The following is a 26,452-nucleotide window of genomic DNA, read 5'->3' as shown; positions in this document are numbered from 1 at the left end:
TCTCTCTCTCTCTCTCTCTCTCTCTCTCTCTCTCTCTCTCTCTCTCTCTCTCTCTCTCTCTCTCTCTCTCTCTCTCATACACACACATACATACACACACACTACATATATTCCACATGCCTTGCTGCCATATAGCTTTTTTCAGTGTGCAGTGAGCTTTGAAGATGCTAAAGTCTGGTGGTTTGGAAATTGGATGGTAATGTGCAGTAGGGGAAATCACTAAAAAATCTTGGTGTAATCCTAATTGATGAAAAGGGATGGGGAAGAAAAAATGAAGTCTGTAAGAAAATAGATGAGGATAATTCCAGTTGCCAAGCAGAAAAGGTAGCAGTATGTCTCATAAAGAATGAAAAATGATTAAGCAGATAAAAAGACATAAAACGAAATTAATAAATATTATGTGCCAATTAAAAGTGACCTATGAAATGCAAATGAATAAAATTCTATGGAACTTCAAGAAATAATCAGACAATGAAAGTAATTTTGGAAAGATATTGTTCAGTGTTTGCAATAGTACCTAGAACTTTCACAGCAACAGCACATCTTTAAATAAATGTACACATACATATATACACACACACAAAGATAGTATGGTACAGTGCAAAGAGTGCTGAATTTGGAGTAAAATGTCCTGGGTTCAAATACAGGATCTGTCATTTGCTACCTATTTGTCTTTGTGTAACCCTTAACCTTTTCAGGCCCTCACTTTCTCATATACATTATAAAGATGATATTAAGAATACCTTCCACCTACTAAAAATATGACTCTCTAAACCATTAATAGTCTCCTAGTGATGCTACATAGATGTGATGACATCTGACTTCTCCACAACCTTGTGCCTTCCATCTCCTGCTGGGCACTGCATATTCCCTGGTGGAAGGTAGCAAGGCACAATCTAGACATATTCCATCTGTCCTAAAAAAATAACTTCCATCTGTGTCAGCATAAAGCAGAACCCTTCTCCTTTCACCAGTCCAATCTCTCAACTGAAATGTGGAGAATCTCCATTACAATGAAAAACAACTCACTATTTGGCTGAAGACCTTCCATCCCCTGGTAAACCTGTCTTTTGCCACAGGAGGAAAAGGAAACTTAACAGGGAATAGGACTTTTTTCCAGCTAAGCAGGAAAAAAAGACTTCAGTCTCCAGACATACCCTTTTCCTGGCTAATCTCCAGCCGTTAGAGAGAAGAAGACTTGTGAGGCAAGACCTCTTATTTGATCATCTGACCATGTGCCTCCCATCTCATATTGAATTGCCTCCAGTCAGCTCTTCAACCTCCATTAGGAAGTGAAGTCATGACCTCTGTTCAAAGATGAATATTCTCAGACCTGGTCACACCCTTCATATTCCAGTGATTCTGGATTATTTTAGATCATCATCCAAACAATATTCTTCCATCCCCATTTCTCATTCCCATCCTCCTCCTCACCCCAAAATTTCTATCAAACACTATCCAGTCCTTCCACACTGCCCTCTGCAATGTCCATGTTCCATGGACAATAAACTTTCTTTCATCTTAAATCTTTTCCTTTTCCACTTCTTATATCTACTCACTATTGCTAAAATCTGTTTCCCTCCTCGCCGGTGACACTGTCTCCCTGGGTACCTTTTCTCATGTTGGTTGAACTTTCATTAATTCTCCTTTGTTCCCCAGTTGAAGTGGCAGAACTGGGGTACTCCTTGCTCCTCATTGCCTTTTTCACGTTCTTTCCCCATTTGAATCACTCAGTAACATCTATTCCTTTGATATTTTTGCCATTTATATCTACCACCAATCAAGATTCTGGTAGGTATTGTCAACAGCTTCCACAGGTCATTTTCCTTCCTTCCTCAATGAATTTGACAACTAACTCACAAAATTTCCCCCCAACTTCTGCCTTCCCCTTCTGTCTATGAGATTTCAACATATATAATGACTTTCCCTTAAATACCCTAACTATTCAGTTCCTCAAATTACTCACTTCCCATAAGCTACTTCACCTAATCTCAATCATACACAAAGATTATTCTCCCTTTGATTTTGCCATCATACAAAAATGTACCACCTCCCGGTACAAAAATTCCAAAATCCATTTGTCTAAACAATAATCTCTTAGTTTTTCACTTCTCCCTCTACATTCCATTATAAAACCTTTTTTTCATCCTCACAAGATGTGAGGCACAAGATGAATCACAATGTGACCTCCTATACCCTCACCCCTCAATTCTCTCCTGGATCATCTCCTCTGCATTTATCACTTTCTCCTCTTTTCCCTATCTTGACCCCTTCTTGAGTGAATTCAACTCTAGACCAACCACCTCTCTTGAATCCTTAGCCCCATTTTCATATTTCTAATTATACCAAGACTGGCTTCTGTCTTGAATCACTCCCACCTCCATTCTTACACATGTGCAACTGAACAAAAATGGAGAAAATTGTGTAAGTATTCTGTGTCCACTAAAAATTTATGTATCACCACCTCAACTGAACTCCTCCCTACTTCTAGGCAATTCTTGTATACCTTCTAGATCAACTCATCATCCCAGTATACACAGTAGCTCTTGTAAGATTTTTCAACCCTCCTCAATCATCCTATGTTTCCCTTCCCCCAGTTTCTCAGCTATAAATATTGTGTCATGTTTTACAGAAAAAAAAATGAGACCATTTGCAGTGATCTCTCTTTTCTTTCCTCTTCCTCATCTCCTATCACTGAGATGACTTTTGCCACAATATCCTCCTTTACTCTTGTCTCAAATGCATGATGAATAGATGGACTCTTTAACAAGACTAAATCTTCTATTTATTCAAATGATACCCATCCCATTCCATCTCCTCCAAGAAATTGCCTTCTCTTTCATCCCTGCACTTTTATTTATTTTTTATCTCTTTCTGGGTCGACTGTCTCGCTCCTCACTGCCTACAAACATGCCCATCCTTCCCCAACCCTGCAAAACCCCCTTCTAATCCTTCTATTCTTGCTATTTTCTAATATCTGCTGCCCTTTGTAGCTAAACTACTCAAAAAGGTTTCTACAATAAGTGCCCCCACTTTCTCTTTTCTTATTCTTCTTAACCCCTTACAATTCAGCTTCAAACTTTATAATTCCATGGAAACTGTTCTCTCCAAATTTATTAATGACCTCTTACTTTCCAAACTGTGTGGTCTTTTCTCAATCCTCATTCATCTTGACCTCTTTGCAGTCTTTGATTCTACTAATCACTCTTTTTTCCTACATACTCTCTTCACTGTATTTTTTTTTGTGTGACATGACTCTTCATTCTTCTCCTGTCAGATTGGTCTTTCTTTGCCTCCTTTACTGAATATCTCTAACCATAAGTGTCCCATAGTGTTTGGTCCTGAGCTCTCTTCTCTCTACTTAGTGATTTCATCAATTCTTATGTATGTAATTGCCATCTTTATGCTCATTTTAGAGATGAGGAAATTGAGTAAAACATGGTTGACTTGCCTAGGGTTACACAGCTAGTAAGTGTCTGAGGCCAAATTTGAACTTGGAAAGATGATCATTCCTGGCTATAGACCTGGTGTTCTACCACTCTACCACCTAGCTGCCCTGTCTTAAACTTGTAGTTTTATTGGGTTCTTTGGATATATTATTTTTTTGTAGTGAAGTAAATAATTAACAAGAATTAAGTCCTTATTCTGTGCCAGGTACTATACTAAACACCAAGCACACAAAGAAAGATAAAAATGATCCCTGCCCTCACTGAGCCTGAAATTCTATTCAAAGAGGCAATATATAAGTAAATAGGTACATGAAAGACAGAAAAAATTATTTGAATGGTAACATTGAAGACAAAGCCTCAAGCTTCTGAAGGACTGGAAAATAGCTGCTGTAAAAGGATGCATTTGAGTTAAGTCTTGAAGGAAGGCAGAAATTCTGAGGCAGAAGTGAGGAGAGAAAACATTTGAAATTGTAAAGATGATGGGGATTTGAAAGTCTTCCCTGCCCCTTCATAAGACTAAGGGAATTTGAAGACCTTCTTTTATTTGAAGATATTCTCTGCCCCCTATTCAGTATATTAATTGAATGTAATCACATGGTGCCTTTGGTGGGAGGAGTTTCCTGAAGGGTGTAAGAGAGATTACAGGAAGGTGGTAGTCAAAGCAGCTAGACAGTGGGAGAGAGAGGATGCACCCAGGGAGACAGCTAGGCTCATGTGTACTCGCCCCCTGCTGTGAAAGCTAAGCTTTTGAGTTTTGGTTTAGAAGAAGACTGAAGAATGGTGTGGCTCCATGCTGTGTCATAGTGTACTAACTTATTTGGTGCTATAATGGATGCAGCTTTCAGGTTTGGGGATTCAGTTTTCTGGTGTCTAAATAAATATTTTGCTTCTGTCTTATATATGAAGAGTCTGTCATATTTTGTGATTGAATACTATGCTGAAATATTTAAAGTTGCCATTAGTGCTGTGAATATTGTATTGGAATTACAGAAACATGTGTGATGGAGACTATAAAAGCTTTAGAGAGCAGAAATGGAGTGTGCAGGCCAATGTAGCAATTCCATAGAGTGTGTGAAACCAAGTAAAATGTAAGATTTGTAAAGTAGAGAGATGTCAAGCCTATCTGGACCATTAAAATCAAATGTTCCATATGACTCATTCTGATATTATTTGATGGTTAATGTGTTTTTTTCTTGGAATATAAGTTTTTGTGAAAGCAGGAATGATTCATTTTTTTTAACATTCCTCAATCCCTTGCAAAATACTTTATAAAGAGTAGGTGCTTATTAAATTCAAATTGATTGATTAGGAAAATATATTCTACATATTTTCAGGCTAAAACTGATTCAAAACTTTTGTTTGAGAAAAAAAAAAGAAATAAAAATCTGGCCTCTATCTGTAGGCAGTGCATTATTCATAGGAAGCAAAGTGACCTTGTATCTAGACAAGATTATATGTAAGCTCCTAAATTTCCAAAATAGAATGCCACATCTATCTTTTATACTTTAGGTACCTAATGCATGTAGATCTCTCTAAAATCAATAATAAAGACTACTAATATACTTTTCATATAATTTGATCATTAATTGATGCCAATGCAACACTTTCCAATTCCTTGCTTAAAACATATCATATTCAAGGAAAATGGCTTAATATGCCCATTATGAACTAAATTTTTCATTCTTAAAATTTTATTTTTATACTGTTTGATCTTAAAAAGCAACTTGCTAGGACAGTATTTATCATCTACCTTTAGAAATAACTTTTTTGAATTAATTCAATGTTGTTTTCTTTGCATATATAAACCACTGATACAAAAAGTAAACCCCTTCAAATCCACCAAGCATTTATTAAATACCTATTACATGGAGATAATGGGGTAAGAATGCTATATATTCTCTTATGAAAGTTCTCACATGATCAATTGCAATGGACACACTTTTGTGTAAGGGGAAAAAATTTTTTTAAAGAAACCAGTAGGCTTTGCTTTATCAGACAACAGGAATTTTGTAATCTAACATGTCTCCTTTTTGCCTAAACCAGAAAATCCAGAGATAATCTGAATGCTCAAATGCAATAACTAATTCATCACAGATGCCAGAGAATGACTTATTTTCACACTTCTTTGAAATCTTTTTTTCTTTCATGCTTTATTTTTTTAGTGTCCTGTTTTTTTTATCACATTCAATTTTGTAAGCTTTCTAAAATCCTTTCCAAAAATTTGCTTTAATTCATAAAATAAACATACACGCTAGTGTAGTATAAAGCTTTGCAACAAATGTGATCTCATTGTATAGTCTTTGAGTTAAATTCAATCACCTACTTATATTTAAATTCTGCCTTTCTGTTACATTAAAGGTATTGACCACATCTGCATTATTAAATCTGGCTAAATCTGAGCATCTTTAACATTTCTGAATATAATCAAATGTTGGTTTTGGGTCTAGATCTGTGGTTTTACTGATATAGGCAACTTCCTTCTATGTAAATTCTTTCCATTAACTCAGATCATCAATTCTTCCAAATTATAGCTTCAGAGCATTAACTGGGCACTCAGAAGCTAAGTGGCTATCCCATAGTAATATAGTTAGCATGTGTCAAAGGTAGGACTTTGTAATCCCAACACCAACTCTAAATCCACAGAGCCACACTGTCATCAAAAGTAAGGATTAATAAGCTGTTACATCTATCCGTGAAAAGTCATTAGGATTGACTTTGAAGAGTCAATGAAATCAGAGAGAGGGTACCAATAAGAAAAAACAAATAGAACTATGCCTTCTCCTACTTACCTAAAAAAAGTGAGCTATGTTTTTTTTTAAAGAATACATTCTAAGTATACAATTAAAATCAAATTATACTTTTCTAATTATAGCTAGTTTTCATCTAAGCCAACCAATTAACTCAAATGAAATTCAAGCATACTTGACTTTTGTGAATTATGCTCTAGAATAATTCTACACATGCCATTTGAAAAGTCAAGTGTGCATTGATTGCATTTCAGAAAATTGGTCAAATGTTTCTCACTGAGAGGTTGACAAATTAAAAGAAGTCTAAGAGAAGACTGCTCCAATATTTCACGAAGTGCCTTGCTTCATGTAGTTTACCATTTTACTATTTCTAAAACTTAAACACTATTGATTTAGTAGTATAATTAGAAACATGGTTATATGATTAAAATAGATATAAATACCATAGTACCTAAATTATTAGTAGATGAGTTGCATATTTGTTTTAACAGAGAAATAGGGAGTTAATTTATTTCTCTATCAAATTCTATAAAATAATATCTGCACAAGATTTTCTTTTGGTAAATCCAACAATGAACAATAACGACACGAAATGCTATTTCTTGGCCTGAGGCTTTGTTTGATGTTTCTGCCCTTGCAATGTATATGGTGCCATAGTAGTAAAGGAACAAAAACATTATGCAAGAGTGTGTTTTGGGGGTGCTGGGGATAGAGTTGAACAGGTTTTAAAGGAAGAGAAAAGGAAAGTTTTCAAGGGAGGAAACTGAGTGGAGAGGCAAGGTCGAATGTCAGGATGATGGCAAACATTTCGTGCTGAGATCACATTTGAATAGGGTCAAATTCCAAAACAAAAGCCAATTTGATGAATAGATTAATAGTAACTATCATAAAAAGTTATGCCACCAGGATTCACTATTTAGTGAAATATTCAGGAAGGCCTAGTGCAGCTGTAAGGAATCTGTAGCCTTGAGGCCACAAGTGGCCCTCTAGGTTCTCAAATGCAGCCCTTTGACTTAATCCAAACTTCACAGAACAAACAATTTTTTTTTTTAATGTGAAGGTAGGATTCAGTCAAAGGACTGCACTTGAAGACTTAGAAAGTCACACGTGACCTTGAGGCCTTGGGTTCCCCACCCCTGGTTTTGATTATAGCCACCAAGTATAATAGCTGACAATGAGGATTATCCATTAGGCGACTATCTCTGCTAGAGTTAAAACTTTGATTCATACCATAAGCTTCTTAGGATACTAGTCAATTATTCTAGTTAACTAAGGGGTAATTTATGTCTGAAAGAGTCTCTTACTTCCACTGCTTTCCTTTCCCAAACTCAAAAGCCTAAGGAAAGAACAATTAGTCATTAGGCCCACAAGAGAAGCTTTAACAGACAAATTTCCAATGCAGGAAATAGCCTAATAATGACATAATTACCTGAGAAGACGAGCCAACTCAAAACTCTACTTTGAATATTGTTTGTTGATTTTGTAAAATCATTTAACACCACAGCAAATGGTAATTTTAAAGATTCTCATCAAACAAGATATCTCACATAGATATTAAGTCATAAAGGGGCTATGACCGAAATAACTTTGTTCAAAAATCCACTGAGGAACATCATCATGTAAGTCATAAAGGATACAGGCACATTCTCTTCAAAGGTTCTAGTTACCTTGTCATAGAGGATGTTCTTTGCAAAATCCAACAAAAGAGGGATGGTCCCTTATTTTTGCAGAGTTTCTACAATTGCTCCTGTCTGAGAATGCTGACTTCATTGAACTCCAGAGCACTGGAGGATCTCATCAATATATTCAGGGTTCCTAACAGGTAATGGTCTAATTATTCACACCAGAATATCAAAATGGATGAGGAATGAAAATTGCCCTAATTTTGGCAAGTATTGAATGAACAGCCTGTCAGTTAACACGGCTGGGGAACCAGTAGAGAGAGGCATTGATATAGAAACATAATAGAATAAGTGGTAGCAGGTGAGTGGAATTGCCCTTGGTAAAGTTCTGAGCCCATACAATTGCTTTGAGGTCCTTGTTGTCTTCTCATAAATCCACTGTTTGTTACCAGCAAAATCCCAGTAATGTTATATGACTGAATCATGAACATGATGTCCTCAGAAGAACACAAGTGCTTATGAATCACAACACAATGAAGGCCAGTACAGGATATTGTGGGTGTAAGTAGGCTGAAAAATGTTGCCAATGACTTTGATGTAGACATGGTTTAAGTCATTACTGAGGCTATTCAAAGGGATATAACTGAGTCATTTTAAGAATGTGGGATAATAGATAGCTAACCTAAGTGCTTTTAGTACCCACAGGATATTAAAAGAACCAAGTGAAGGCCTAAAATAATTGGTACCTCTTCTATGAAATAATAATAAATAACAATAAATATAACTTGCATTTATATAGCACATTAAGGTTTGTCAAGTATAATCATATATTGCATTTATCCTCACAATAACCCTATGAGAAATTAAGTTTATTATTTTCATTTTACAGATAGGGAAAATGAGACTCAGAAATTAAGTCACTTGCTTAGGGTCATGAAATAGTGTCTCAGATCTTCCTGACTCCCAGTCCAGCATTTTGACTTACTGTGTCACAAGTATTGCAAAAGATGAGAAAGCATGATGAATTGTGATATGCACTTGTGGAGAAAAGATTTATACCATTGATATTATGGATTCTTCTGAAATATTAAACTATTTATTGAATAAAAGTGACACCCAATTGACACCTTGATAGAGCCATGGCAATGTGGTTAAGGAGAAACAATTCTAGATTTGGATTTCAGAGAAACTTGGATGGAAATCCTTAACACTAATTTTGCTACCATAACCAAATCAATCCCCCTGAGTGATTCAGTTTTCTCATGTAAAATGGGGATGATAATACCAGTAGAATCTATTTCATAGAACTGTGGTACTGACCACATGCATATAAAATGTTTTATAATCCTTGAAGGGTTTTATAAATTTATTGTTATTATAATATAGACTTATATATTGAGAATTGTTAATAAGTATAACCATTAAATATTTTGTACATTTGTATACAACTAATTAATTTTAAAAGTTATGATAGCCAACAGTCTGTCATGTATCCCACAGAAAAAGGACTCTTCTGCTTGAGAAAGCACACTTCCAAATTGACACTGTCACAAAGGGCACCAAAGAAAATTGGTGTTCTTCATCTACATATCATTAATCTCTTGGCCTTTCAGTCACACACAGGGTTACATATGCTAGCATTAGGTTACAAATTGCTATTTTATTATATATAAACATGCTTATTTAACATACATTCAGTTGCAAGATTCAGTTGTAATTATTATCCTTTTGTGAGTTATCAGTATTTTTGGCAAAGCCTCATTGTTTGTTAGCAATCTTTTTTAGAGAGAAAGATTTCTTCTTAAATTTTCCACTATATTGATTGGGGCAGCTGAGTGACACAGTGAGTAAAGAGCCAGCCCCAGTATCAGTATCAGTAGGACCCGAGTTCGGTTCCAGCATCAGACACTTAACACACAAACTAGTCGTGTTACTTGGGTAAGTTACTTAACCCCAACTGCCCTCCAAAATTGAAAAAAAAATTTTTTTCAACTATATTCCAATGAAAGGAGTAATCAAATCAGTGAGATCACTGTTCATTGAAATTTGGAAAATATATAGATACTTCTATACATTGATTTCTTTTTGATATAGACAAGTTGCTATTCTTTGAATGAAGAACCAATAAATAATAGAAGTATTGACAACCCCAAAATTCTTATATTAACAAATCATATTCTGATCATTGGCATATAAATGAATAGAATACATTAACTGATTAAGAAAGATAATTATAATTGATTCTGAATACATTTTATATTTTAAAAGATTAGGGCAGAAGTTGTTTTCCTTGGCTATATATATATATATATATATATATATATATATATATATATATATATATTGAAAAGCCAAACATATAATGCAGATGTAGCCCTCCAGTCATTTCGGTAATTTTTCAGGGGTAGGGAATCTACGGCCTCAAGGCCACATATGTCCCAATGGGTCCTCAAGTGTCGCCTTTTGATTGAATACAAACTTCACAGAACATATCCCCTTAATAAAAGGATTTGTTCTTAAAACTTGGACCCAGGAAAAAAGCCACAATAAAGAACCTAGAAGGCTACATGTGGCCTTGAGGGCACAGGCTCCCCACCCGTGTAAGCCCACATAGGCTCACTGAAAAGCTAATCTAACTCTTGAGTCTTTTCTAGTTTGTTGGAGTATGCCTGGAACTAGACCAGATCTTTCATCTAGATTTTCAATCAGTCACAACAGATGGGATAAACCAAGTTAGTGGTAAAAGTCAGACCTCAAATTCATCATAGACTTAGAGCTATGTCTAACCCAAGCATATGAAGACTCCCCTGGTAGAATAGGCAGATGAGAATAATTTGTTCCAAAAGCCATGAAGGAGAGTGAAGCAGGCACTGTGGAGAACATAGAGCTTAGCCAGATATTGAAGATGCCAAAGTCATCCACTGCATTGCAGACCATCACCAGTACTCCTGAGTTTTATCTTGCTACTGGGCTTTGATGAATCAGGAAGGGAGAGTGATGCTAATGACTTTGTGATGCTCTGCCTCACTTAAATCTATTTCACATGCAAGTCAAAGCATCACCCTGTCATGTCATTGGTCCTCTTCATAAACAAAGGAAAAAAAACAACTTTCTATCATGAATTTACTTGAACTAAACTGGGTCCTACAGGATCAACAGAGGAAAAACTGATGAATTATGTATATTTGGATAAAAGGTAAATGAAGATATGAAGATGACAATAATGGTGATGATGGTGGCGGTGGTAATGATTATAGTACTTATAGACTATTTACATCATTTTCTACGATTTACAAACATATGTTCATGTATGTTATCCCATTTTATCCTCACAACCACTCTGGGAAGTCGGTGGCATTATTTTCCATATTTTAAAGATGAAGAAACAAATGCTGAGAGCCTTGTCCAAAGTCAAATTACTAGTAAGTTTCTTTGGAAGGTTTCAAAGTCATGCCTTCTTCATTTCAAGTTCAGAGCTCTATCTACCATACCACCTCACTTCCCATATACTTCTACATAACTAGGAGAATGCTATTTCAATTTTAATAGATCATCCTTTAATATGCTTATGTAGTTACCGACTCCCTCTGTTATTTGTTTCTAAAACACATGAGAAAGCTGCTGTAACACACACATTTAAAAATAAGGTATTTATTAAATAGTATTAAAATATTTGGTTTATTTCTTATTTTGGAGGGGAATAAATGAATTTATTGGGCTTAAATCAGAAATGGTATTCTAGGAATTCTCTATTTATTGATATATGCTGAAATTCATCTTCATGATTGTTGGCAAAAGGTTTTCTGACTTTTTTATAATTCATATACTTTTTATTTTAATATAAATAAAAATGCAATCATTATTTTATAAAGAAACTCCCCTCCCCTGCTAGATTGTTTTTTCTTTTCAAAGACCACCTCAACATTATATAATACAATATAATATATTGTTTCATAATTCACCTTCCCATAGACTATTATACTGGTTGCTCTCTCTTTTAGATTTCCATTTAAAACCAAAAAGACATAATTTGAAACTTGACTTAGTAATTACTCTGATATTGACCCTATATCATAGAGCTAAGTTAGGAAACTTTAACTCCCAATATTTTTTTCTAGTCATGTAGATAATTTTCTCTTGTGGAATCCAAGAGATAATAAAGCAAGAGTGAGTAAAGTGGTTTTTAAGATGCTGCACATGCTGAGCTAAAACAGCTTGGGATATGACATCTGCTTTCTGGAACATTTTGGTTTACTTTTAGATGCAATCAAATTAGGTTTTGATATTTGGCACTTACATTTTGGATGTGTTTCCTTTTTATGACAAACTGGACTGAAAGCATCAATTTATTGTTTAATGTTTACATTTAAAAATATAGAAGCAGTGAAATGTGTGATTACCTATCAGTTTGGAAAGTCATCTGAGCAAAGTTCTCCATCCTATTATTTTTGTTATTTTTTTTAGTTATTAAACATAAATAATTGCTATCCTTCTGAAGTTAAGGACATTGAATAAAGGAAGGAAATCATGTGATAATCACTTACTGTGTTCAAAACACTCTGCTAAGTACTGGAAATACAACTTTTTGTATAATAAAATATCAATTTTTTTTTTCTCTTAAGGAACTCATATTCTAGTGGGGGAGATAATACAAATGGGAAAGTCATATTGGATATATACAAAAGAAAGTTGTCAGGTTGTAATGGCAAAAAAGATGGTAATGCCTCTTGAATGTCATTTCCACCAATACAATCCTATCAGTTTCTGGTATTGAGCTCTTCAATGGTATGGAGGACTTTGGTGGAAATAACTTACTCAAATTCACACAGATAGTAAATAGGATTGGAACTTCCTTCCTTTTGTTTGGAATGTGCAATAAGTTGTCAAAATAGTCCATTGGAATATGATGGTCATATTTTAGGTCATAGCTTAGTAACACATTCTGCTTCTTCTAAATGCAGTAACAACCTTTCATATTAACTGTAACAGGACTTCTCTAACCATAGATGGATGATAAGCAATCTGTTACAAAGTATAAGCACATTAAACTGTTAACTTAGAGAAAGATTTTCAAGCTTAATTTAAAAGGTGCCTCTCAATCCAAGGAACCATTCCCCGTTATGAAACTTGAAATTTGTAAAAAAAAAATCAGTATAAACTGAAAAAAAAAATTGCTACCAAAATTTAGTTTAAAAAAAGGTTCGTCACAATTAAATTATATTTATTGTTTCCTCAAATCAGAAACATTTGTTCTATCATTTTTCTGGACAATATTGCAATGAAAAAAATGTTCCCCCTCTTTCATGTAACTTTACCAACTTCCCTGTAAACCATTGTTTCTCCATTACTAATTCACATACCAAAATGGAACAAATAGAAAATCCTAACAATCTTTTCTTCCAGCTTTGTCCTTCTTAGTGATTAGAATAAGAGGGGTTATATCAATATTTATCTGTAAGCCATTGGTAATTTAAATGGAATTTTGAGGCAGAATGTTACTTAACCTCTATCCTTTTGAACTTCTCTACTTATTTTTTTCTTCTACCTATCTGTGTATATCTGTACTTAGCATTGATGTAGTATTAATGTTTAGAAAGTCAGCATTCACAGTGGTGAGAGATCAGGCTTTGTAGAAAGGAAGACCTGTGTTTAAGTACTGCTTCTGTTACATACTGAATTTGTGACCATGGGCAATTGTAGCAGTCCAGGCAAATCCCTATAAATAATAGAGGAATGCTAATCTCATTCAATGTAGGTATTTCCTCAGTAGGAAATCTTTACAACTATGAAATCATAAATCCATGCCTTCCCTCCACTGACAAAAGAAATATTCATTTAACCATAATTTCTAACTTAACATCATTGTCATCAACAATAATCCTTCCTAATGTCTATATTCTCTTCTCTCTTGGAATACCTGTTTCAAAATGCAAAAATAGCATAAGCCCTACTCAGCCTATAAGATTATACTTGTAGTTTTCTACCTCAAAAATGTATGCATCGCACTCAGTATATATGATTGCTATCTCTGATATTAACTGTAAAAATCTTCACAATTAGATTAATAAAAAATGTCTTTATTCATTTATTTTTGACCCAGAATTGCTCATAGGAGCAAACAGCAGCTATAAAAATGCTGTTAGGCCACACAGTATACTGAAAAACATAGGTCAAAGAATAACAGGCAACAATTCATTTTTAGATCAGGGGTCTAACACAAGGGACTGGTCCAAGATGCATTCTATTTTCATTTCATTCCATCTACTTGGAGGCAAAGGTCAGAAAGCTAGAATTAGTTAAAGAGGTCTCAGCTGCATCAAAGTTAAATAACAACTAAAAGTCATCTACAGTAATGTCTCTCTAATCCATAGATGTGTCCCCAAGGGCTCCAGTCCAAAGAAGAAAACAGAGAATTGTAAAAGGTGCCAACAAGATGTGCTGTGATCAGCAAGCATCTTAGGCCCAGGCCTGGGGATAAGATACTTTCTTTGTTCTGCGCTCAAAGGAAAAGAAAGTTCTATTTAACACCCCCTGCTGTAGTAAATACACAGGCTCATGATTGATCACTTTCTATAATGGAACAATAACCAATTCTATGCAATGTTAAGAACCCAGATGCTTCACAGTTAATATCAGAATCATCCCTATTCTTTTTAAATGCTTATTGCCATCAGATAATAATCTAGCTAATGTATAGATCACCCTTTAGCTGGAAAAAAGTAAAAGTCTTGCTGTGAAAAGCTTTTCCATCCTGTTGAAAACATCAATACCACATGCCAGGGTCGGCACTCTCAGAGAAATAAATATTGATTTCCCTCCTCCATACCTTACCAATGGCAGGCAACTGCCTTCCTTTCTCTGAATTTTTTATTGTTTTACACTTGACAGATTCTGTTAGCATTGAATTTTTATTGTTTCATTGTTCTCTCTTAAAAAAAAGCCATTTATGATGCTTGTTGAGGTAGACAAGACTGAAAAGTGTGGTTGAAATTAATGTAGCACTCCCTTCACTGCAGTCCTCCTGTCAGGTATGATTTATTTAATTTCAGCATTACTATCAGTGACTTCCTGAGAATTCCTTTAAGCTCATGGAGTTACTGATATGCTCCATTTCATTCTTCCTGTAAATCAGACTGCAAAGCCATACCCATGTGTGTATCCATTAATTTATGCCCTTTTGCATGTTTAATTGTGTATGAGTATTTTAGCAAGTTCAGCTACTATTCTTGAAGAATATCACCTACACAACTTCTAATTATCAGTACATGTTGACAGAATGTGGGAATATGCCAGAAATTAATAAACAGTGAAAGGTAGAATAACTCACTTCCCCACATTTATATGAGTTGCACATGGCATATTATGCTGTGGAATCACTGATTGAACAGGAATCAGATGAATCATTTGACCAACACAGTCAGCTGGAGTTACCTATTCTGCCAGGATGGGATTCATTTGTGTAATGATGTCCATGAGTCATGCTGGTCCAACTACAATTGGAAGAATGGAATCTACCTAAATCCAGAGAAAAGCTTGAATCAGACAAGGAAAAAAATGAAGTTAATTTTGCACATAATCAGCAAATTAAAATTTAAAAATTAAATAATAAAAAGGATGAAAGTCTCAAGTGTTAACTCAATGGAACATTGTTTAAACGTAATTTCTTAGAACAAAACAAACAGCAAACCCTGACAGTCTCTACTTAAGAGCAGAGTGCTTTATTTAAATGCACTGAAATATTCCTTTAACATACATGAGGTTCATGATATATGAATAGATTATTAATCAAACAGTTTTCACAAGACCTTTATTATACTTCAGCAGCTCATAATCATTGAATAGGATCTTTGGCAAGTATGGTTTCAGTATATTACACTAAATACTAATAAAGAGAAAAATGTACCTGTTCACTTGTTCAAGTAACTCTCCATTTGCCATCAACAACTTTGGTTACTTTCAACTGTACGACACAGGCTACCCACTGGTCACCACCTCCAACACTCCCTAGCTTTTCAACATGTTTTCACATATTATCTTCCCCATTAGATTGTATGTTTCTTGAGGACAGGAGCAGTGTTTCTTTTTTTCTTTTTTGTATCCTTATTGTTTAGCACAGTGTGTAAAACATAGTATATGCTTAATAAATGCTTATGGAATTGAATTATTTCATTGTTCTCAAAACATGTATTAAGCATCTATTTATATGTAGATCATTGTGCTGGGTGCAGGGAGAAATAGGTTAGATAAAATAAAGTATAAACATTAATAAGACTTATTTTCTTAGAAGGTAATAAAACTAAATTGCAATTTTTAGAGTAGATCTGATATTCCCTTGTTACAAGAAACTCTTAGTGAGGAAATTCTCTCTGCCAATAAAGATTAGCACCTGCTTTGAAACTTATAGACTTATAATTTCCTGGGAACACTTAAAGGCTGAGGGGCTTGCCCAGGATCATACAGCCAGGATTTGACAAGACTTAAATGTACATCCTACTTACCCTTCTATCAATGTCTCTCTTCTCTGCCACATTACATTATAGGATACGTACCAGATTGTAGCAGAGAAAAGTGATAAGTAAAAACGGATAACCAAAAATGAAATGCCTATAGAATATAGTATCTGAATTAGACTTCTGAGACTGGGAAGAAATTAATTTGGCAGGCAAAGAAGTGGAGAGAGTACATTCTGAGCCAGCCCCTAGAACAGCAGCATGAAACATGGCCTCAGGGTGCCAAATATAGAGCATGCTGACAGTACTTCAGCAACATAGAAACAATTGAGCTTAGCACCTAGTTAGCAAGAATAATTAGATAAATTAGGAAGCAACTAGATGGTAAGCTGTGGTGAGATTGTCTCCTGCCTTGCCCTGTTTTGTCTCTCCCTCACCCTCATGCTGTCCAACTCTCCAGCAGTAACTTTGCTATAGGTGCCCCAGGATCTCTGCCTCCCTGCCCTTGACCCCTTAAACTGAAGGTGGATTTTGTTTTTCATGCTCTGAGTAAAGTGTTCAGATTTGCCTCAGAAGAAAAGTTTACTGGTAGTTTCTCTAATCACTAAATTAATAACTATTTAAGGACCTACTATGTGTCAAGAACTGTGCTAAGGGCAGGGTATATGAAAAGAGGCAAAACACAGTCCCTGCCCTCAAGGAGCTCCCCATCTCATGATTATTACAAATATGCTATAAGGGAGAAAAATGCAAGAAAAAAAGAAATAGTTGTGTGGAAATATGTTATGAAGAATCTTGAATGCCAGGAAAAAATCTTTGAAATGTTGTTGTTAGGCAATATATGCTCTATAGAAAGCAGTGAGGATTTTTATTTAAAGAACAACATGACTAGATAGATACATAATGAAGATGAATCTAGCTATGAAGTATGTACTGGGGGTGTAAGCAAATGGAAGAGAATAAGCTTATTAGAGAAGCAGGTTGGAGGAGTGAAAAAACATTGGATTTATAGTCAGGAAATCTGGCATTTATTCTTGCTTCTATCACTTAGTAGATAGTGTGGTCATAGATTAAAATAGGGATAAAGTTGTGACAGATGGAAGAGATGATTGAATTAAAAATCATTTATTAAGTGTGTAATATGTGTCAGGCACAATATTAAATGTCAAAGATATCAATACGAAAAGAAAGACCTTTGACCTCAAAAAGCTTACATTTGGATAAGGGAAGATGGTACATATAGAGGACTGGTAACCAGGGATGGGTGTTTTATAATGAGGGGTTACAGGAATTGTAAATGGACCTGTAGGGCAAATGACTGACATCATTTCCAGGATTAGTAGTTTTAATTTGATTAACTTTAACTGGGACACAGAAAGGACTTGGGAAGATGGTTAGAAAACTAAATTGGTGAATCTGTATCTGGCTGCTGAGGGAGAATTCTCAACAAGAGGCTCATGGTCCAGGGAATAAATTAAGGATCCAAGGCAGAAAAGGAGTCAGAGATATGGAGTTGACAGGATTTTATGCCTTATTACATATGGAGGAAAGAATGTAAACAATTGAGTTGAGGTTCAGAACATAAGAGATTAAGTGAATGATTGTACCACAGTTGGAAATTATGAAATCAGAAGTAGGTTTCAGTGGTGGTAAAAGTGGGGGGATAATAACTTCAGTTGGGAAATGTTAAGAAAATTCTAAATGTCTATTTGCAGCTTTGATTCCATTCTATTAAAAACAATTCAAATCGATTTAAGTAGGGAAAAGAGAAAGAAAAAAGCAGGCTATTGTATTGTATTTGTCCCCAAAGTTTTTTTTTTTTTTTCCCACTCATGCTACCGTATTGTTCACCATGAGAAACTGTATCACTTGAACATTTCAGTTCACAAAACTAGAGAAGATTAGAATGAGTGTGGTTCCTCTCCAGCAGCAGCAGTTGTTTTTTGTTGAGTTCTAGGTGAGTTCAATGTCAGCTAGATTTTGAGCCTAATATACGCAATAGGGAAAGGAAATGCACCTGAGATTTCATTGGTGTAAATAAAGTGGTGCAGTGGATAGAGTGCTGGGCCTGGAATCATGAAGACTCCTCTTCCTGAGTTCAAATCTGGCCTAAGACATATAATAAATCTGTCATTCAACCACTAGTTGCCTGTTTTCTCATCTATGTAGTAAGCTAGAGAAGGAAATCATGAACCACTCCAGTATCCGTGGCAAGAAAACAACAATTGAAGTCACAAAGAGTCAGGCAAGACTGAACAACAGCAACAAACAGTAAAAAGCTCATGTTGAGAATTCCTTCTACCAATACATATTGGTTTATCCATACAACTTGTGGTCTTCTGGTGTTGCCTAAACCATAGAGAGGTATGGTGACTTTCCCTGGGTCACACAGATGGTATGTCAGAGGTAGAGAGGAAATAATTTTACAACTAGTATATTTACTGTAGTTTTATGTTGGGTAAATTAAAAATCATATAGTAAGTAAAATTATTTATATATGTATTTTATCTGCAATAACAGAGTAACTAAAATATCATTATATACTTAGTAAAATTCAGGGCATTCCCTCTGAGAACCACTGGTGTATGGGGAAAACTCAGGAACATTTATTTTCAAGTTCTGACTCTGACACATTCTGGTTATGTGATTATGAGCAAATCCCTGAATACCTAATCACCCCCAGGATACTCTCTGAGACCAAAAGAGTCAGAGCAAGTACTTATCTATATTAGCAGAAAGAATGTCCTCTATCATTGGAATGGGTGAGAGGCGAGAGGAAGAAAGGAAAGGAAGGAGGGGAGGAAGAAAAAAGGGAGAGTTAAAGGGAAGTAAAGATGGAGAGAGAAAGGGAGGAAGGAAGGGAAAGAGGAAGGGAAGAAAAAAAGAAGGGAAGGAGGAAAGGGGTAGGAAAGAAGGGAGGAGTAGTGGAGGGAGAAAGTGAGAAAGGGAAAGAGGGATTCTTAGTTTCCTTTTCAATTTAATGATTTAGTGTGAATTATGCTCCAAAGCATTGTCTATCCTGTTTTCACTTATACTTTTCAGATGGGTATTTCTATGTGTACATTAAAGCCTTTTAATTCCATTAGGATGGAAGGAAAGGATGTAGGGAGTGAGGGAATGAGGGAGGGAAGGAGCAAGGGAGACAAGAAGGAAGGAAGGAAGAAAGGAAGGAAGAAAGGGAGGGAGGGAAGGAGGGAGGAAGGGAGGGAGGAAGGGAAGGAGGAAGGGAGGAAGGGAGGAAGGAAGGAAGGAAGGAAGGAAGGAAGGAAGGAAGGAAGGAAGGAAGGAAGGAAGGAAGGAAGGGAGGGAGGGAGGGAGGAAGGAATGAAGGAAGGAAGGATGAAACAAGCACTAATTGAGAACCTACTATGTGTCAGGCACAGTCTAAAGCCTTTACAAATATTGTCTTTGGCCTTCAGCACAACGACAGCGAGGGCAGTGGTAGTATTATCCCATTTTACAGTTGGGCAAACTGAGGCAAATAGAAGTTAAATGACTTGTTGAGTGTTATACAGCAAGTGTCGGGGTATTTGAACTCATGTTTTCCTGACTCCAATACCAACACTTAATTCACTGTGTCACCTACCTGCCTATGTATTATACATGATATTTTGTTAACACATAAAGGGAAGGCTTTAAAGAAGATCCTCAAATATCATGGTATCCAGTTTTAACCAATACTACATGAGTTTAATTTTATTGAAAATTATTTTAATCAGATTTTTTTTCCTTTTTAAAAATTAACATTTTGAAACCCCAGAATCAAACTTTTTACTCTACTTGTGAAGCTCCCATTGGAAAATTTCCACATTTAGAAAGTCCCTTTGCAAACAGAGGAACTATGAACTGTCATATTTTGGGAAAGGAAGGGACTTTAGATATAATAGCAATTATAAAATTTTTCTATCAATAAAACACAAGCAAAAATTGCATGCTAAGGACAAGGAAATTGAGGCCATTTAATTTTTGTATTACATATTTTAGATAAAAAACAATCATGATCATGAAGTCTTTCTTAGTGTTTTTTTCTTAGGATGCACTATAGGTTGATGATATATATGTATGTGCAAGTAGAAACTTCGTTTTCTTAAGAGAATCCAATTTCCAACTAAAATTGCTGGGATAAACCAGATTTAAGCTCCTCTCTTAGGAGTTCACCTATAATTCCTATGAAATTCCTATGAAAGGTACTACCCAACAAGTGTTTTGGCAAACCATCAAAGAATATTAACTTCATTTCCAAATATTTAACAGCGCTGGAAATGAATCTGTGTATGTGTCAAATAACAATTACATGTAAATGTCTACCATTTGCCTCACCGTATTCTTAATCTTATTCTGATGTCACCCACAACTGATTAGAATTATCAGTCCTTCTAATTACTTATTAATTTTGTCAGACAAGCTTTCTCTTCATTTTCCATTGCAAATTTGATGTCATTACTGATTCTGTTTTCTTGTCTGAAACATTTCATTGGTTACTCACACCATCTTTGATATAATGGAGTGATAAAGGTATGATTTAAATGGATTCACATGTAGAAATGCTTATGCTCAGTACACAGGAAACCAGAATACACAGTAATGAGGTGGAGAGGGGATTATGACATTGAACTATTATTAAAATGAAGGAAAATATTTCATTTATCATTTACCTTATTTATACCCCATCTGGATTACCAAAAGAATTTGAGATGGCTAATAATAACTTATATTTTATTATGATACTGTTTTTTTACATTACAGGGATAGCAGCTGGTCTTCATGTTATAAAGACCTAGGTTCAAGTCTTGCTCTGTGACCTTGGGCAAGTCCATTAAACTCTCAGTGCTCCACACCAGTGGTGTCAACCAAAATAGAAATCGTGGTCACTAAACCTTATATAAGTTTCCCTGAGGATTGCCTATGGACTTAGAAAACCACATTATGTTTGTTTGTTTGTTTGTTTGCATTTTTACTATATTTCAATTCCATTTTAATTTGGTTGAGGAGTAGTGTGAGGTTGCATGTGCAGGCCAGATTGTGAAATCTGTACTCTAAACTACTCCCTATGTATATGAGTTACAAAGATAATGTGGACCTATACTAGTAAAGGGAGTTTCTTCACCCAAGAGTTCCCTATACAAATAGAATCACAAATATAGTCCCTTTTCTTGTTGTTCAATCTGTTCAGTCATGTCCAAATCTTTGTGACCTCATTTGGAGTTTTCTTGGCAAAGATACTGGAGTGCTTTGCCACATCCTTTTCCAGCTCACTTTATATATGAGGAAATTGAGGCAAGCAAGGGTAAGGGATTTGTCCAGCAGCATCACATAGCTAGTAAGTTTCTGAGGCCAGATTTCAACTCAGATCTTCCTGACTCTAGGCCTATACATTGCACCATCTAACTGTACCAGTCCCCATCACCCTCTGACCTTGATATGAGAAAGGCTTGGGTTTAAAACCTGCCTCTGACCCATATTGATAGATCGCTCATTGGTAACTCACTTAAATCTCAGCATTCCTCATGACAACTGGCTAAGACTATATTTTACAAACATGCAGATTTGCACGTCCAGATTGAGGTTTTACACTGGGATTTCATTACTCCAATACAATCATTGATTTGAGCCAACAACTAAAACATTTACATTATTTCATGGTAAAATATACTATGCTATGTTATACTTTACTTTGCTCTACTCTACTATATAATACTGTAATGTGGTATAATAAGCTACATCAAATTATAGCACAATTTATATTATACCATGGTATATTAATAATGACAATTTTATTATTATTCAATGATAATCTGCATACAACTGTTTTATTTTATCAAGTATATTGACAGACTTATATTATGTGCATATGTTTTCATGCATTTCAGATAAGTAGTTAAAGAAATTCAGTCAATCAATCTTGTATATCAAATTACAATGTGTACCCTATCTCTGAATCATTATCATGAATATTTTATAAACTGGAAGTTAAGAAGTTTAAATCTGGGCTCCCATAGCATAATATAACCCAACACCCTTTTAAAGGTTTATAATTTTAATATACCTGTTGCTAGCATTTATTTACCTAATCATTGGATTTTTAAGGTGGCATTTATGGTTGGTGAGGGAACCAATCCTTTGGATTGCCTTATTAAGTACACAATAGTGTATTTTAAATGTCAGCCTGCCTTATGTAATATGTAGCGGAGATTTTTTTTTCTTTCAGGAAATAAAAAAAAGTAACTTTGATAGTTTTTTCTTAGGAGGTAGACTAAATAGAGAATATTTCATGCAATGTTTGTTCTGTTGTGTTCATATTTTGTTTTGCTTTTTTTTCCACTCTACACATATCAGATATTTGTATTTTGTTCCATGAAAAGATACACAATTATGAGATCTAATTTGAAAAATGGGAAGGAAGCAGTTGGGTCTAAAAAATTCAAGGCTAGCTAACGAGGATAACTAATATTATCTGCCTAAGGACCAGTGTAATTGGCAACCAAATGCCATTTGAAAAGGGGAAGATGCTGGACCCTATCGTTGGATTTACACATTTTAGGCATCAAAACAATCTGTTTTCCCAATTTGTTCCTGCCTCTTGTCTTAACTTTCATTTATCTCTAGAGGATAGAACCAATTATCTGCAATTACCAGGACTTACATCTCTGAAGTTTCTGCCAATGAAAGGCCAGAGGTAGGGTCTACAACTTCAAAGTTAAGAAGAAAAGGAAGTCTCTGATTATGACCATGCCTCTCTCCTATAAACAAAGAAATATTCAAAAAGAAAAGAAAATGGAAATGGAAATATAAAGTAAAGGAATATGTGCATACATATCACTATATAAGTAAGGATACTGAAAAATGTATATCTTGAACAATTTTCCTGTTAAATATTTTTAAATAAAAATAACTTGTCATAAGTGAAAATTTTAGTGTAAAATTAACATAAGATATTATGGCAAGCATTATCCTGCAGGTGGCAAAATTTCAAACAGCACTGATTTTGTTGAAAGATTATTAATAATGTCATAAAATTATTATCTGAAGTATATCAATAAGGCTAGAGTCAAATCATTCCTCCCTATTTATGCCTGAGAATATAGCTCAGAATCCTGATATTCTTTATAAATTAGATTATGGTACATCTCAGGGCCACGTCAGCTAAGTGGCACAGTAGATAAGTTCTAGGCCATAAGTCAGGAAGACTCATCTTTGTGAGTTCAAATCTTTTCTTAGACACTTACAAGTTATATGACTCTTGTCAACTAGCCCTGTTTGCCTCAGTTTCTCAAAGGCAAAATGAGCTGGAAAAGGAAATGTCAAACCACTCCAGTATCTTTGCCAAGAAATTCTCAAATAGGGTCACAAAGAGTTGGATACAACTAAACAACAACAACAAATATCTCATTGAGGAATTGTTATTTTACACACACATATACACACTATGTAATGGTAATGAAATTTAAAGATTCCTTTTTTATTGCTAAGCGAAGCGGTACTTAGCACCTAGTTTCAAATTAAGCCTCTGTTAAAGAAACAGAAGATATGATCCCCTGTTGCTGATATAACAGGAACGGGCTGAACAAGGAACCCCTGTTGCTGACAAAACAGAAAGGGGTTGAACAGGGCGGAGCTATACCATATTTAAGGAAGAGCACAAGCTGGACAGTCAGAATTTCCTGGAGTAAGCATCTTGGAGGCAAGGCAGCTACAGCTGGACTGAAAACTGAACTGAGAATTGAGAAGAACTGAGAAGAAAAGTGAGAATCGAGAATTGAGACAGAATTTTTTGAAGCAAGACACTTGGAGGCTGGATAAAGTGATTTTGATTTTGAGAACAGAGCTTATGGTGTTGAGGATTTGGGGGAGCCAGCCAGAGCTGCTGAGGCTGCTGAGGATTTCCAAGGTCCAGATGGAGCTGCCAAGGACTTCTAAAGGCCACCTGGAGCAACTAAACACTGAGGAAGCATGACTGTGGTGCCGGTATTTTGTACAAATGTTGTTGTGGCTTTGTTAATGTGCATGAATGTTAATGTGGCCTCGTTAAGCCTTGTCTTACCAGGAACAGAGACTGTGAAGGATTTGAAATGGATTGAATATTGTGAGCTCCGATGTGGAGTAGGAACTGCACAGAGAGCTGGACAAGGAGCTGGGAGCTGTGTGCCTTTTAGGTCAGGTGGCAGTTGGTTAGATTTAGGCAGGGGTTGGCACCATGGAAGAGGAACCATGAAAGCTTGAAAACCTGTTCCAACTCAAGATGAAAAGACCTCTCCATGGGTACTGAGTAGTGACTGATGAAATTGACTAAGTAGTGAGTGATGAAATTGTCTGAGTAGTAACTGATGAAATAGAATACTGAGCAGTGACTAATGAAATTATAATTTACTTGTGACCTAGGGGTGGATGGCTTTTGTACTTTCTACTACCCCTTAAGAGGGTACTGAGTAGTGACTGTCAAAGTTGCAATGTAATTGCACCCCATGGATTGAGAACTTTGACTTTTGTACTTTGTGACCCTTAAGGATGCAAGCCTCCTTAAGGATGATTGAATGATTAAGTTACTAAATGATTGTACGTTGTTGAAAACTATGTGACCACTTTGGTGAAAATAATGTGGCCATTTTAGTGATAGGTAGTTGAGCTGTGACATGGTGAATACTGTACTTTGATTTTCTGTGATAAGTTGAAACATGGTGAATGCTATACCTTGATTTTCAGGGAATGTTATGCTCTGATTTGTTATTGAATAAATAGAGAGTTTGCTACTGGTATACTATGTAATCAGAACCTTGAAAGCTGTTCACAGGAGCAGTCCTCTGGAAAGCTGCTCTTGTGAGATTTTACATTATGGCATAGTCAACATAATTACAAAGTATAGTGCCTCTATTTGTTACAGGATCCATGGCCATTTAGACTGAGATTATAAGGTCAAGGATCCTGGGGGGTGGAATATCATGGCAAGCACAGATGTAGTTCACAACTTGTTTCAGCTATTTAATTAAAACCTTGTTTCAGTTCAAGTTTCTTTTGAGCCTTTTATCAAGTCTGTTAAGAAGCAGAACATGTGAACCCCACAACTTGTGAACCCTAGTACACATGAATGCCTACAACAGGAAGGGTAGAAGTAAATGGCCATATATAAGGAGTGGCTCAAGCTAGAGACAGCAGAATGGAGAAGAGAACTCTTGTGGTAGCAGAGTCAAGAAGGATAAAACTTGTGCCATCGTGGCACTCTGCTCTGTCTGTGTTGATGCTTGTTTGCAATACTTTGTATAAACGCCCTGGGACCTTACTGGGAGACCTGAAAGAGGATTGTCTGATTGTATGTTTACAGAAGTCCTGGAGGAAGGTTTTGGAGGTCCCGCGACTTTACTGATGATTTGTGCTGACCTCTTGGACCTTGTTTGTGGGTCTGTGTTGATTTCTATGTTGATGATTTGTGTTGAGCTCTCAGACCTTTTTGGTGGGTCTGAGTTGATTTCACAGGCAGATAGTGAAATGATGATGGTGCCAGCAATGTGCATGAATATTATTGTGGCTCTGTCAAGCTTTGTCTTCCTAGAAACAGGAACTGTAAAGGACTTGAGGTGGACTGGACACTGTAAACTTCAATATGGAATGGGAACTGCATGAAGAACTGGACAAGGAGCTGGACAAAGGACTGGGAGCTGCCTGCCTCTGAACCCAGGTGATACTTGGAGCTAGAACCATGGAAGAGGAACCATGGAAGCTGAGAGCCAGCCTCGAGTCAAGCTGAAAGAAGACTATTTGGATACTGTGTACTGACTGAGAAGATTCTGATTTACTGTAACCAAGGGGTAGAGAACTTTGACTTTTGTCCTTTGTGATTGAGTTAAAGATTTTTTGATTCACTGAATGAATGTGCTTTGTTTAAAACTATGTGACCACTTTGGTGAAAACTATGTGGTAATTTGAGTGGTAAATTGTTGAGTTGTGATATGGTGAATGCTGTATTTTGATTTTCTATGAATGTTTTACTCGGATTTGTTATTGAATAAATAGAGATGTCACTATACTATGTAATCAGAAGCCTGAAAGCTATTCACAGCAGCAATCCTCTAGAAAGCTGCTCATGCATGGCTTTATGCACACACACATGTATATATGAAAATTGAGAGGTGCAGATACTTGTTCAAGCTCACAATTTTAGTGTGTGACTTTTCTCATGCCAAATCTATTGG

This window comes from Petaurus breviceps, unplaced genomic scaffold, assembly GCF_028583685.1.
Source record: "Petaurus breviceps papuanus isolate PSGF00001 unplaced genomic scaffold, PetGlider_PUasm1.0 90804, whole genome shotgun sequence".
Lineage (NCBI taxonomy): Eukaryota > Metazoa > Chordata > Mammalia > Diprotodontia > Petauridae > Petaurus > Petaurus breviceps.
Note: the sequence above shows the minus strand (reverse complement) of the source record.